General features: G+C 51.2%; 1 long non-coding RNA gene across 6 annotated transcripts in view; it reads left to right on the top strand.

Annotated features, from left to right (window-relative positions):
• Window positions 1-14,183, top strand: part of LOC109444591 (uncharacterized) — a 212,406-nt gene that overhangs the window by 191,471 nt on the left and 6,752 nt on the right. For 2 of the 6 annotated variants that reach the window (XR_012491265.2, XR_012491268.2), the window contains 3 exons: window positions 7,183-7,384; window positions 8,589-8,652; window positions 12,091-12,734. This is a non-coding gene — a long non-coding RNA (uncharacterized LOC109444591). The other 4 variants (XR_002136893.3, XR_012491267.2, XR_012491266.2 and 1 more) reach the window with 4 other exon arrangements.

Raw genomic sequence — 14,183 nt, 5'->3', positions numbered from 1 at the left:
CAGTTTTCCGCATCTGCCCTGGCAGCTGCCTCTTGGGGTTGTTAAGGGTTGGAGGAGCTAGTGCCCGTCAAGTACCTGGCACGTAGAAGGCCCAATGATGGGACATCAGGACTGTGAAACGGATTAGGGAGCCCCAGGACAGACGCAGGCAGAGAGACCGAAAAAGGCCTAGGCCTCGAGTCCTGAAAGACGAAGCAGGACAATTGTTTGGAATCTCTAAAAGCACCAAAGGCCATGCATTTGACAAGGTCAGGAGCTGGGGCCTGTTTGAAGTTGGGGAGAAGTAAATTCCAAACAAAGTTTTGCGCAAATAGAGGACATTTCCTCCATGTTAACCCTAAGGAGGCCCTGGCCGATGGCCTGAGAGCTTCGGGGGGTGGGGGCTGATAAATAGCTGACGGCTAAGGCAGAGGGGCTGAAGGGTGGCCTCTGGGGTCACAGGTTCCTTTCCAGCTCTGCTCATCTTCGTAGCCATGTGACCTCAGTGTACAGAGCATGGAGAAGCCCTGAGGGCCCCTGAGCGTGGCCTCAGACTTGGTGATCATGGCGTCCCCTCCACCCATCACCTGTCCCAGGTGCCATCCTGGATTCAAGGCTCTGAGGGTCCTGGCTCCTGGCATACCACTGTACCCATGGGTGTGTTTGCTCCACAAACAATTTCTGGCAGTGCCCACTCTGTGCTGGGCTCTGAGTCCAAGAGAAAATACGGATCCTTCCCCTGTCTCCAAGACCCTGAGGACAGACAAGTGCACAGCTGTCACAGCCCAGAAGAGACAGTAGGAGCTGGGTAGACGGAAGTCAGAGGTCAGGGGGTAGAGGAGGGGCGTGCCAGGACGGGCCTGAGGAAGTGTTGACAGTGACACAACAAACTGGACAGATGCCCCAAGTGAGGGGAGCAGGAGGAGCCTGTGGGCTGGGGGAGGTGTTTGTCTATTCCCTGTACGTGTGACCTTGGGCAGCCCACCCTACTTCTCTGGGCCTCAGTGTCTTCATCTGTAAAATGGGAATAATGATAGTACCCATGTCTTAGGCTTGTCCTGAGATTCAGTGCATTAACGCATGCAAAGACCAGGGCCAGGCACAGGGAAGGGCTGTAGGCAGGTGAATCAGTGTCGTTGCTAAGATTCTTACAGATCTGCAGCATTGAGTCGCCCAGCCTATTCACGTCTTCCCCGTGCAATCAGCTCCTTAGATGTGGAAGCCCTGGAGCGCCCCCACCCCAGCCCCCATTCACAGGGACGACCCAGGAGGTAGCAGGTGAGCAGCCACTGCCTGCCAGGATGTTAGCTAAGAGGCAGATGCTTCCAGCATTCTGCTCTGGGGACTCCAGGCATCCACTGTCCTCATGCTTCCCAGCTTCAGGCTCCCCAGGGCTCCCCACTTCCCAGCTTTGTCCCTGCAGACCCCTCCTGTCTTTTGTGTGTAACACTTGTCTTTCTTTCCCTTGACTCACTTTAACTTTCTCCTTCATGTGTGAGTCACATTTGATCCTTGAGTTTTTCTTTTTCAAATGCCCGTGAAGCTGATGAGAATTTCTAAGCGTTTCTGAGCATTTGCTATGTGCCTGGCCTTTTCATTCATCCATTCATTCATCTGTTTATTCATCCATTTACTCAGCAAATAGTCATTGAGCACCTCCCGTGTGCCCTGGAGAACTCAGTAAACCACAGACAGAGGTCCCTGCCCTGGTAGGGCTCACCTTATGTTGCTGTGTTAAGTAAGGGACGGAGAGGAGCAGATAATAAATAAACCTGCAAAGTCTACAAACTGTACTTTGGATATATAAACTCCCTGAATCAACAACCCTATGAAATATTTATCCCTGAGAAAACCAAGGCTCAGAGAGGGAAAGTGACTTGCCTAAAGTCACACAGCTAGGAAATGGCCGAGCTGGAATTTGAACCCACACTTGTCAGACTCCAGCGCCTAAGCTCTTAACCTCCTCGGGAGGCTGTCTACTAAGATAAAAGTCGTTGGCCCAGTTCCACCTGCCATCATCTTCTGTGCCAGAAGCATGTTCGGGAAACCCCACACTGTCCCAGGTTGGGGTGTTGGTGCCTGGGGCCCAGCTCATTCCTATGAGCCCTCATGCTGGATGAGCTCTGCCATTCCTCCCAGCAGCCTTCAATGGGGAAGGCCAATACACAGTCACTGTCTGGCCAGAGCCAGTGGGAACAGGACGTCCTGGTCCTGTTGCCCTGGACGGACTCAATGAGCTATTTTGGGGCACGTTTATTGATGGGACATGAGTGCCTGCTGAACTCCTAATTCAAGAGGAAGGCCCCAGGCTGGCCTAGGATGGCTCTGTTTCTCCAGGCTCTTTACTGCCCTGGAGCAGCCATTGTCTGTGTCCTGTCTACACCCCAGGCCAAGGGTATAGCCTGAGCTGACTGGCTCTGAGAAAGGCAGGTCTCCCCGCTGGTGTGGATAGATGCTGGGGGTCATGTGGACTGCTGTTTCCAAAAATTCTAGAACCGATTCGATTCACCCAGAATGAATACAAGAAGAGGTTTTGAGGTCAGATACAGCTGTGTGCCCTACTAGCAATCTGACCTTGGGCAAGACAGGTCAGTTCTCGGAGGCTCAGTTTTCCCGTCTGTAAAATGGAGTTGATCATGATAATCCTCACTCACAGAAAGGGCATGAGGTTTAAATGAGATAGTGCGTGCAGCTCAAAGCCTGGCATAGAGTAAGTGCTTGGTAATTAGTAATTTTGTAAGTACTACTGATTGACAGCTGACATTTATGGAGAGTTTAGCATGAGCTAGGCACTGAGCTACATGACGGATCTGTTTTATCTCATTTTATGCCATTATTGTCCCTTTGTACAGATAAGGAAATTGAGGCTCAGAAAGATACATGACTTGCCCAAGATCACACTGCAAGTATGTGGCATAAAAACCTGCCTTTGAACTCAGACCGCAAGAGGGAACAGGACTGGCCTCAAGACCCGGGACCAGATCCCACGTCCTCCACGCCTCTTCCTAGAGGATGGTGACATAGGTCCCGTAAACACCTTAGTACCCGCCATGCCGTGTTTACCTGGGTCATCCCTCAGTCCTGGTTAATGACCTCCTGGCCCTTCCGTGTGATGGGAATCCAGAAAACAAAGGTTCCAGAATATTCCTTTGACCTCTCCTCAGGTTATTTTGTTTCCCTGGTTCATCGGCAGAAAATCTCCAAGAAGGTATTTGGGTTGGCAAAGGCTCTAGGCTGACTTGGAGGGGCATTTTGCTGCATAAGCTGGGGATGGGTGCTGGGGGCCTGGTGAGGAGGGGTGGGCAGGGGCTTCTACACCTGTGCAACCTAAGGCCAGAGTGGATGCCATGTGTCCCTCCTCAGGTGCTCTTTGTGGCCTGCACCTGCTTGCGATTCACCCCAGTGCCCTGAGGTGAATCACGCCCGCCTCCTCTGGCTGAAAGCAGCAGCCCTCTGCAAGTTCTACCCTCTGCCTTTCTGGTCATCTCTCCCAGCCCTGGACCCCCTGCCACACCATCCTCCGAGAAGGTTATGCTTTTCCCTCCTTCCAGGCCTTTGCCCTGTTGTTCCCACCCCCTGGGATGCTGTGCCTCCGTTCTCCACCTGCCAGATGCTTCTTCTTACACTTGGGACTCTTTCACAGTGAGACCTTCCCAGAACACCCCCACCTTAGCCCGCCAATAGCATTTCCCCCTGGCTTGGGGTTGCCATAGCAATGGAGAGACACTGCTTCCAGAACTACCTTGTGCTCTAGACTCCAACGCCCATCTGGCGAGTTGACACCTCCACATGTGTGTCATACAGACCCCTCAAACGTCACAAAATGGGACTTCCCTTTTGTCCTCCTGAAATCCTGGCCCTGCCCACTAGTTTTCTCATCTCAGGAAGGGTGCCACCCATCACTGAGGGCTCAGGACCAAACCTAGGAGGCATATTTGAGGCCCTGTTTCCTCGCCCCACACATCCCGCCCATCAGAAATACTGTCGACTTGACTGCCAAATACATCCCAAATTCATATTCTTGTCACCACTTTTTCAGCCACCACCACAGTGAAGGTGGCCACCCTCCTCACCTGCCTGAACTGTGACAGTTGTCTCCTCCCTAGTTAGTCTCTTGGCTTCCAGCTTTGCTCCACTCCACCCATCAAGGTCGGAGAAAACTTGTTAAAAGATAAATTAAGTCATGTCACCGCCCTGCTCAAAACCCTCTAGGACTCCCCATCCATCTTAGAATCAAATTCCTCCTCCTCAAACATGGCCTTGTATGATCTGACCTTTGCCCACCTCCTTAACCTCATCCCTACCCCTTTCCCTCATTCACTCTGCTCCTGCCACACTTGCCTCCTCTCTGTTCCAGAACCAGTAAGCGTGTTCCTGTCCCCTAAGCATAAACTTGCTGTTCCCTTTTCCTGAACCTTGTTCTGTCAGATAACCTGTCTGGCTCACTCTCTCACTTCATTCAGGTCTCTGCTCAAATATCATCTCCTCAGAGAAGACGTCCATGACCTGCCCAGCTAAAATACTCCCCTCCGTCACCATGTATCCTTCTACCCACTTTATTTTCCTTCATTGCAGTGGTTACTGTCTGACATATTACACCTTATCAGTAATTTGTTGTAACCTAGTTTGTTGCTAAGTGTTTAACCACTGGCTTTCAGCAAGGAGGGAGCTCTGATGTTCACATTTGCCGATTCCTGTGGGTCACTCCTCCTGCCCCGGCCGATTTCCAGCTGCCAACATGACCACTGAACGTGGAGTTGAGAAGAGATGCACAGTTCTATACTATTTCCACCTGGCAATATGGTGCATGACACAATAGACGTCAATAACCTCAGGGACATAGAAAACAGGAAAATAATTAGAAAGTGATGAGTTTGGGGTCGTTGTTACCTTTATTGTTATTATAATTATTTAATTGTAAGTTCATATAATTTAATTCCGAATGACAGTTGTGTAGAACAACCAGCTTGCAGAATCCATGAGCCCCTACGAGCCGGCTCCAGCTCACCACTGGATTTAAGCCACATGAGGCCAGGAACATCATCCATCCTGTTCCTGCTTCTCTGGGGCCTCGCATAGTAGGAGGAGCCCATAGTAGGCGCTCAGCCCCTACAGGTTGAACATGTTCGAATGCATCTGTTTGCGTCAGAGAACACAAGGTGTTGGCCTCCATCACCTCGGCTCTGTGGGCTGAGTCCAGCCCACAAATGGGTTGTATTTGGCTCTCAAAATGTTTTTAACATTTTAAAAAAAATTCATTGCCAACATGTAAAAGTCAAGAGATTTTAGCATGAAATTCCACATAAACCTAGACTTCCAGCTTCTCCTAAAAAGTCAGAAGCTCTGGGTACACTGGACCTGATTCCCTCATGATGACAGAGGTCAGAGCTGAGGAATGGCCGCCCCCTTCAGAAGCTTGGCCGGTTCACTGCAGTCCCCAGCCCTCCTTGCCACCTCACGCGGGCCCTCTTCATCCATTTATATAACCCGCTGGGCCCCGTGGATATGTGAGTTGTCATTGCCGTCTTAGCCTCCATTCTAGCGCTTGTCATGGTGTCCCTGCCAGACTGAGACCAACTTGAGGACAGACTCTGTGAGTTAGGACCCCTGGGGCCTCCATTCCTGCTACAGGGCCTCGCACACAGTAGGCCCACAGATCCTTGAATGTGCTTAGATGTTTGTTGTTGAATGAATCCCAAGCCCCCAGCTACCCTAACTGGGGCGCGCACTAAATCAAAACCCGACCGGAATGTGGCAAAAAGGTTGGCCAAGGCCAGGGTTTAAAAATACCCCAGGGCTGGTCATCTGGGAGCACTCAGAGGTGTTGAAACAAGCGGGCAAAATCTGGCCAGAGGCCAGCCCCCCAACTTTGTTCTGTGTGAATGTGGGCCACCAACAGTTCCTGGTGGGGGTGAGGAGACTGGGCAGCCCCTCCCCCCCCACCCTGCTTGGGAAAGGTCAGCACTAAGTTTATAAACAGCATCGGGTGACATGACATAATTTTGCATAAGGGGTCACCAGGCAGAGCATGAACACAGGGCGGCCCCGCCCTGTGTTTCCACACCATGGTCTCCTGGCGTCTCAATACGGGATGTTGCTTACCCGGTGGTCTTCCTACGGCCTTCAGAGCCACTGCCCAGCCTGCCCGAGCCACGGTTAAAAATAACACTCTCAGCACAGTCCCCTGGGGGCCAGCCAACAGGGGGGCTGGCCAGGGGAGGAATGAGCTCTGCCTGAGTGCCCATTGGGTGCCAGGCGCTTCAGAGGCATTAGCTCATTGAACCTAGGGAGGGCGGGATCATCCTCCCATTTACAGGTGGGGAAACTGAGGCGGGGGAGTGCTACCACTCACTGGTTCAAAGTTGCCTGGTAAGTTCATGGCAGTGCTGGCGTTCAAATCCACGAGATGAAAGTGCCACGAAGTCAGGGGCTCAGCGTTTCACTCTGCTGGGTCCCAAGTCCCGGGAACAGTGTCTAGGTCTCAGCCAGCACTGAGGCCGCTGCCACTTGCCACGTCCAAACCCTGCTCTTCCCAATGGGAAGTCTGCATGGAGTTGACATTTTGGAGTTAGGGATGGAGAGGGGGATAAACATTAATAGGTAAATGAAATATATTGTGTTTTGGATGACACGTGCAAAGGAGTGAAATAAACCAGGGAAGGGAGATGGAGAGTCTCAGACAGGTACAGATCTCACTGCGGGAGCCGGGAGGCCTCCCCGAGCAAATATTGGAGGGCAGACTTGAAAAGGTGAGGGGTCGCTGGAGTAAGAGCATCCCCAGCAGGGGAAACAGCAATGCACAGGCCCTGAGGCTGCTTTGTGCCTGGCACGTGCGCGGTTGACGAGGAGGCCAGTGTGCTGGGCAGCAGGAGTGAGGGGCCGCCCGTGAGGCAGTGAAGGGAGAGACGTGGGGGTAGATCGTGCAGAGCCTGGCAAATCATAGGAAGGACCCGGGCTTTTCTCTGGGGTAGATGGGAGCCAGGGAGGGTCCTGAGCATGGTCTGACCTAGGTTCTGAAAGAACCCTTCTGGATGTGTGTGGAAAATGCATTGTCCAGGGCGAGGAGGGAAGGGGGACAGCGAGAGCAGAGGTGACTGCAATGGTCCAGGCAAAAGATAACGGTGACCGGGCCCAGGCGTGGCTGTGAAGGTGGGGAGGTGGGCAGAGGTCCCCATGGTCTCACGTCGTAGATGTGTTCTGCAGGTGGAGCTGACAGGACATACCGATGGACCACACGCGACAGAAACCATGGACGACTCCAGGTTCCGGGCTCAGCAACTGGGAGGATGGAGCTGCGGCCTCACACTGACACGCACGCACTCTGCTGGCTCCCACAAGAGGATGGACGTGGAGCAGCCCTTCTCTGGGGCCACGTGGGACCCGAGCAAAGCCCTCTGCCAATACAGTGGGTCTTGATCTCTCAAATCCCTCCTGGTTCAGATTGGGATTGTTCCCCAGCTCCCGCATTCCATCCCTGGCCCTGAGTCCCTTGTAAGTTGTGCGGAAGCTACCAGGTCCGTTCTCCCCCACAATTCCTGAAGGGCAGCAGACGCTTCTACAGAGCTCATTCTGTGCCTGGCAAGATCCCAGACTCTGCATTAGTGAACTCATTTGGTCATCACAACAATTCCCAAAGATGGGGACTATTATAATTACATCTATTTCGTGAATGGAAAACCTAAGGCCCGGAGAGGTTAATTCACTTGTCTGGGATCACACAGCTAGCAATTGGCAGAGGTAGGATTTGACCCTAGGCAGTCAAGCCCAGGACTCATGCCTTCAACCACTATACTGTCTCATGAGGAGCTCGCCATTGACCATGAGGGGCCAAACTGGGCTTGCGGGACCCGGGTAAGGGGAGGTGGCTCACATAGTAGGGACTATTGTCATCTTCTGAGCAGCTGCCCCATGCCTAGGGCTATATCCATTCCCTATCTATTCTGCATGTCTACTGAATGGGTGGATATTATGATAATTGCACCCATTTTACAGATGAGGAAACTGAGGCTCAGAGAGAGGAAGCATGTGTGTCCAAAGTCACACAGGCAGGCATGAGAACCCAGGGTTCTGGGGTTCCAGACTTCATTCCATCCCTTCCTCCTGTACTCGTCACCTGCTTCTTGCCTTGGTAGTGAGGGGAGTGCTTAGGGGTTTGGTGGCCAAGATGAATTTTCTTCGAGCTGGCTGGCACAGGACAAGGAAACACACTGAGGACGGGGACGGGTAATTCATTCAGGGACAGCACAGCTCTTTGGGCTTGTGGATTCTGTCTAGTACAACCACCATTTCCAAGGCCAGCTCTGAGGCAGGCACTAGGGGTACTCGGGCAGGAGCATGCCATCGAGCAGGTGAGAGAGGTGGAGGCTCTAGGCCTGTGATGTTCAGGAAGTGGTGGCATTGTCATCTGAGCTCAGATCAAGAGCAGCTCAAAGGAGCAGGTGCTCGGGAACCTTTTGCCCTGGGCAGCCTCTTTACCTCCTCAAACCTCAGTTTCTACCTCTGTAAAATGGGTTGATACTACATGCATCAGAAGGCTACATGTGGTCAGGACTAACGCTGGGCACCAACGGGGCTCCCTCCATCTTCAGCTGCTCGCTACTGTCTTGCAGGACAGGGAAAGGACAGGACCCAGCGCGTCGTAGGTGTTCTGAGGACCCAGAGCCGGCTGGACAGGTGAAAAAAATATTAATCGACTTTGGGACTTCTTTTCTTTACCTGTGAAGTCAGTGCTTTCCACCTACTTTGTACGCAGAACCTCTTGACCACCTGGGGAGGTGACACCTGAGATCATCTTCACTGAACAGTAAGAAATTGATGCTCAGAGACCTTGTGAGACTTAACCAAAGTCACAGAGCAAAGAAGTGATGAAGCAGGAATTTGAACTTGACTCCCTCTGCCTCCTTAGCATCAGCTCATTAAAAAAAAAATTTTTTTTTATTGGGGAATATTGGGGAACAGTGTGGTTTTCCAGGACCCATCAGCTCCAAGTCAAGTTGTTGTTTTCAATCTAGTTGTGGAGTGTGCAGCTCCCTGGCCCATGTGGGGATTGAACTGGCGACCTTGGTGTTATGAGCACTGCGCTCTAACCACTGAGCCAACCGGCCGCCCCCCTTAGCATTAGCTCTTGAATCACAAGGCTAAGATGATAATAGCTTGAATTTTGTTCAGCACTTATTGTGTGCGAGGCATTAGTCCAAGCCCTTGACATATGTGAACTAATATTAATCTTGGCTTCAAATGTATGAGACACATGCTATTTTCTTCCCATCTTATGCATGAAGAAAGAGAGTAAGTAACTTATACACGGTCACAAAGCTAGTAATTTACAAAACCAGGATTCAAACTCAGGCAGTCTGGCTCCAGAGTCCATGGTCTTAAACTTGGGAGGGTTAGCAGTGAATACACAGCGCCGGGCCTCACGCACAGTCTGTGCTTAATCAATTGTTAAACCTTTGAAAAACATGTAGAGAGATAAGCAGGGCTTTCCTATTCTAAACCACACCGGCAGCTTGCCTGAGAATTCACTGTTCCTTTATTTCCTTCCCTTCCTGTTGGTCCCACTTGCTAGGGGAGAAGTTGCCCATGGGCCATTTTTCCTCCGCTCCCCCTCCCTCTGGGAAAATTCTGTGTGGCATCCACGGGTCATGGGGCTGCTGGCCAGAGGGTTGGCAAGAGCAGAGTTTGGCCAGGTGATCAGGTTTCGTGGTCAGACACCTTTGCCCCTGACCAGAGCTGTCTTTCCAAAACAGAACATTTAGTCACCGCCTGTCCCTGTGCTCAGCTGTCCTTGTCCCCTGACCTCGCTTCCTGCCCACCCGCTCGGGGTTTTTCCTAGTGTCCTTGTCTCTTACTGACATCTCGTGAAGATGACCAGAATTGAGAGAGCCAGAGGAAGAGAAACTGAGAGGCCGAGAGAGACAGTGAGAGAATCTGAGAGACTGTCAGATTCTGACAAAGACAAAGAGAGACCGAAAGGGGAGCCAGCCAGCCAGAGAGAGATGAAGAGACAGAGGGAGCCCTGCAGGTACCCTCTACCCACTGAGATGCCTCTAAGGGCGGTGTCCACACCATTGGGTCTCCTTCCAATAGGTCTTGACCTTCTCCCAAAGCTGCAGCACCTTCTCCCACCACTTTCTCCTCAACCCAGCAGGTCACTAGAGGGAGTTCAGCAGGTCACTGGATATACCTCACCTGTATCACCCACTTCCATATATAATCCCTCACCGAACTCCTGCTAATTCCCCTTCCTCCAGGAAGCCCTCCCTGCTTCCACAGCCCCTCTACATACCCTACCTGCATTCACCTTACTGTACGGTTGTTGATTGCTTATAGGTTTGTGTCCTCCACTGGAATGTCAGTTCTTTGGGGGCAGGGACCGGGTCTGTCTTGCTCACCCTGCATCCTTGCATCCAGCACAGTGCCTGATGCATAGTAGGTGCTCAATAAATATTGACTGAATGAAGTATTAAACCAGACACTTATATATTACCTTAGAGAAGCCTTTCCTGAAAGCATTTATTGCTGTCTGTGTTTCATTATGTGATTATTTGACTTAGGGTCTGTGTCCCCTCTGGTCCCAGAAAGGCAGAATTTGTGTCTATTAAGTTCACCCCTGCTTCCCCAGTGCCTGGAACAGAGTAGGTGCTCAGATATTGGTTGAATGAATGAATGAGCAAATGAATTAATCACCAGCCATCTCGAGGTTTTGATCCATTGTTAAAACATAAAAATCTTATGTTTTAATCCATTTGAACCCAGCTCAAATGCTCCCCATTACCATTTGAATCAAACCTGAGTCCTTCCCAAGGCCTGTGAGCCCTGCATAATCTGGCCTTGCCACCATCTCTAGCCCAGCCCCTGCCCCTCTCTCCCACTCTCCTCCCACCTGCACCAGTGTCTCCATTCCTCAGGGCACCATGCATGGTAGACATTCTCAGCCACCCCTCTGCACCCCACCGTAAGTTATGTCAGCAGAGTTGTTTTTTTCTGTGAACAAGATGCCTAGGAAAATGGAGCACATTTGTACAAACAACCTCAATGTCACCAGTGGACCTTGGTCACTGTGGGACAGTCTCCAAGGTTCTGCCGGCCAGCTGCCCAGGGCCTTGCTCTGAGACAGGGTTTGAGTCCTAGCCTCAAAAGGGCTGGCTGGCTGGGAGGGGAAGGGTTTCCTGGGGGCCCCTGAGTCTGACCTTCAAGTTCTGGAAGGGAAGGAAGGCCAGAAGTCTGTGGGGGTCCTGGTGGGGTGTTGGGGGTTAACTGAGCAGACTGCACTCATCCTTCGGCTCAAACCAGGCCCTGCCCCCTCCAGAAAGCTCCCTCGGCCGCCTTCCTTGCTTTTCTATGGACCCCTGCTCTCCCCCGATTGCAGCTCATCACGTTGTGCTGAGACTCTCCCCTGGACTGTTTGCCACCCTGGACTGTGCTCCCAGTGCTGAAGGCCAGGTCTTTTTACATCTCGGTGCCCCCAGAGCCCAGGTCCAGCCCGGGGAGGGGGGGCATCAGCAAATGTGCTGAATGAACTAAATGATTGTTGAACGAGCAACAATCATCCTGCCTTGGTTCATATTTACTTCTGTCTCTCACTAGGATGGAAGCCCAAGGACCTTTATCTCCCCGGATCTAACAGTGTGCTTGGCACATAGGAGGCAGCAGGGAATATGTGTGGAATAAATGAATGAATGAGCCCTTTCTACCATCCATCATATCTGTCTCTCCCACTGTCCTGGGAATTCTGCGAGGTCAAAGACCAAGTCGAGTTTTTTCAAGTGCCTCTTAGTCCAGCGTAGGGCTTGGAACAAAGGAGATGCTCGGTAGGTGTTTATTAGGTGGATGGATGGATGGATGGATGGATGGATGGATGGATGGATGGATGGATGAGTAACTAGCCCAGCACTTCAGAATCAGTTAAAGAACTTACACACACACACACACACACACACACACACACACACACACACACACAGAGGCCCTGCTCCAACAATAAAATTCAAAGCTAATACTTAACGAGCACTTGCTGTACACTGGTTCCCATGCTCAGCCTGTGATGGGCCTTCACTAAATCCTCCTGGCAACCCCTTGGGGTAGTAACTAACGTTACCCTTTTTTCAGAGTTTCAGAGGACAAACAGAGGCAACGTCACTGACCTCGCCAGGAGGTGGAGGAGCCACGATTCAAGTCAAGATCTGTTTGATTCCAGAACCAAGCTTGACCTCACGGAGCCAGCAGAGCACCAAGGAATCTGGCTTTTGCAGAGCTCACTCGCCCAGGTGATTCTGCTGTGTAGCCGGGCTGAGGACCCCTAGGCCAGAGCAGTGAGGTGTGAGGAGAACAAGCGGGCCTGGGGCCCAGCTGCTCTGGCACTGGTATGACCTTGCAGCCTGTTTGCCCACCTCTGACATGCGGGTGATGGCAGTGCCTACGTTAGGGTTTCCAGGAGGAAGGACTGGGGGTAAGAAGCCCTGGGGGGATGTCGTATAAGTGATGCTGAACTGGGGGCCGGTGTCCATCCTGCTCCTTCTCACAGCTCCCCTGGGTACAGAGATGTTACCAACCTCCCAGGGAAGAGCTTGAGACAAGCTGAAGATGATCTGTCTGGGGCATTTCGAGGCGACAGCGTCTGCATGCAGAGCGGGGATGCTGCAGCGACTCTAGAAATCCATCCCGCAGAAGTACACGTGTCCCCAGACGTGTGACCAGCTGACCACCGCCGTGAAGTTCAGGACAGCAAAAGCCAGGAAACAAGCCTGATCATGGTAACAGCTGATGTTATTTAGAGCAGATTTTCTCAACTTAGAAGTATTGACATTTAGGGCCAGATCATTCTTCGTTGTGTATGTGGTTGTGTGTGTGTGTGTGTGTGGGGGGGTCCTCTGTTCTGCATTGTAGGATGTTTAGCAGCCTCTCTGGTCTCCACCCACTAGATGCCAGTAGCACTCCGCCCCCCCCACACATACACACCCAGCTGACAACCAAAAATGTTTTCAGACATTGCCACATGTCCCCTGGGGGACAAAATCACCCCGGCTGAGAAGCACTGGTTTAGAGTTTGCTCTGTGTGGGACACTTGTACACACATTTCACAGGAGCCACCTCCTTCCATCCCCCTCACACCTGGCAAGGATGCTGTCCGTTCTGCCGTTAGAGATGCAGGAACAGGGAGATGAGTGGTTTGTCCAAGGTCATGGAGTGGGCATTTCAGCAAAGCTGTGACTTGAACCCGTGATGAGTCCCAGGTCCCTCTCTTTCTAGTCACTTTTTGTGGGTTCCTTGGACTTCTCTCCATTCACAATCAAGTTATCTGTGACTAGAGATCATTCCGTTTCTTCTTTTCTGGATGCGTTGGCATATTCGAGGACAGAACTTGCACAGCGTGAATTCCAGCTCAGGGAGATTCTATAATCTGCACAGAGATTCTTTCTTTGGGGAAGTTAAGTTTACTCAATTATCAACCATTTGGGAAATATAGAATAAAAAGAAAAAAATGATATTTCTTATTGGACTGCCCACAAAAGCCACAAAATGTCCTAGCAGTTTTGCCCTCTGAGTAGCTTTCTCTGTTTTGAAATTTTGTTACACAGTGGCAATCACAGTGTGTATACAATTTCAAATCCTGCTTTTCCCAAACTGTACAAGATCCTCTCTTCATGTTATTACAGAATCCTCTTGGACATTATTTTAAATTATTGCCTTTTGTGATAGAGACCCCTGTTTCTCCCCCAATCCTCTGATCTCTCCCTCTTCTTTAGTAATAGAAATCCCATGCCCATTTGGCTGGGCATGTGTCTACCAGAAAAAACAAAAACAAAAAGACTACATTTCCCAGCTAGGTGTGCAACTAGGTGTGTCCATGTGACTAAGTTCTAGCCAATGGGATATAAATAACTTCCAAGTACCGTCCTCAGGGAAAGGGTGCCTGCTCTGCTTCCCATCCCCCTTGTTGGCTAGAACGCAGAGGTGATGGCCAGAATCTGAGTGGCTATCTTGGGCCGTGGTAGAGCAACAAGAGAAAAGGGACCTGAGTCCCTGATGAGTTTCTGAAGCCACCCCACGCGTCCTGGATGCCACCTCCACACTTGTTTTATATAAGAGAGAAACAAGCTTCTGTTTCATTGAAGCCCCTGTTACTTTGTGTTGTGGTTTTTTTCAGTCCCCAAAGATAAAACCTAACCCCTGAGTACTGCACTAATGTTTTGCTAGAGGAA

The sequence above is a fragment of the Rhinolophus sinicus genome, chromosome 13 (assembly GCF_057876585.1).
Source record: "Rhinolophus sinicus isolate RSI-liver-muscle chromosome 13, RSI-T2T, whole genome shotgun sequence".
NCBI lineage: Eukaryota > Metazoa > Chordata > Mammalia > Chiroptera > Rhinolophidae > Rhinolophus > Rhinolophus sinicus.
Note: the sequence above shows the minus strand (reverse complement) of the source record. Positions and strands in the feature narration are given on the sequence as shown.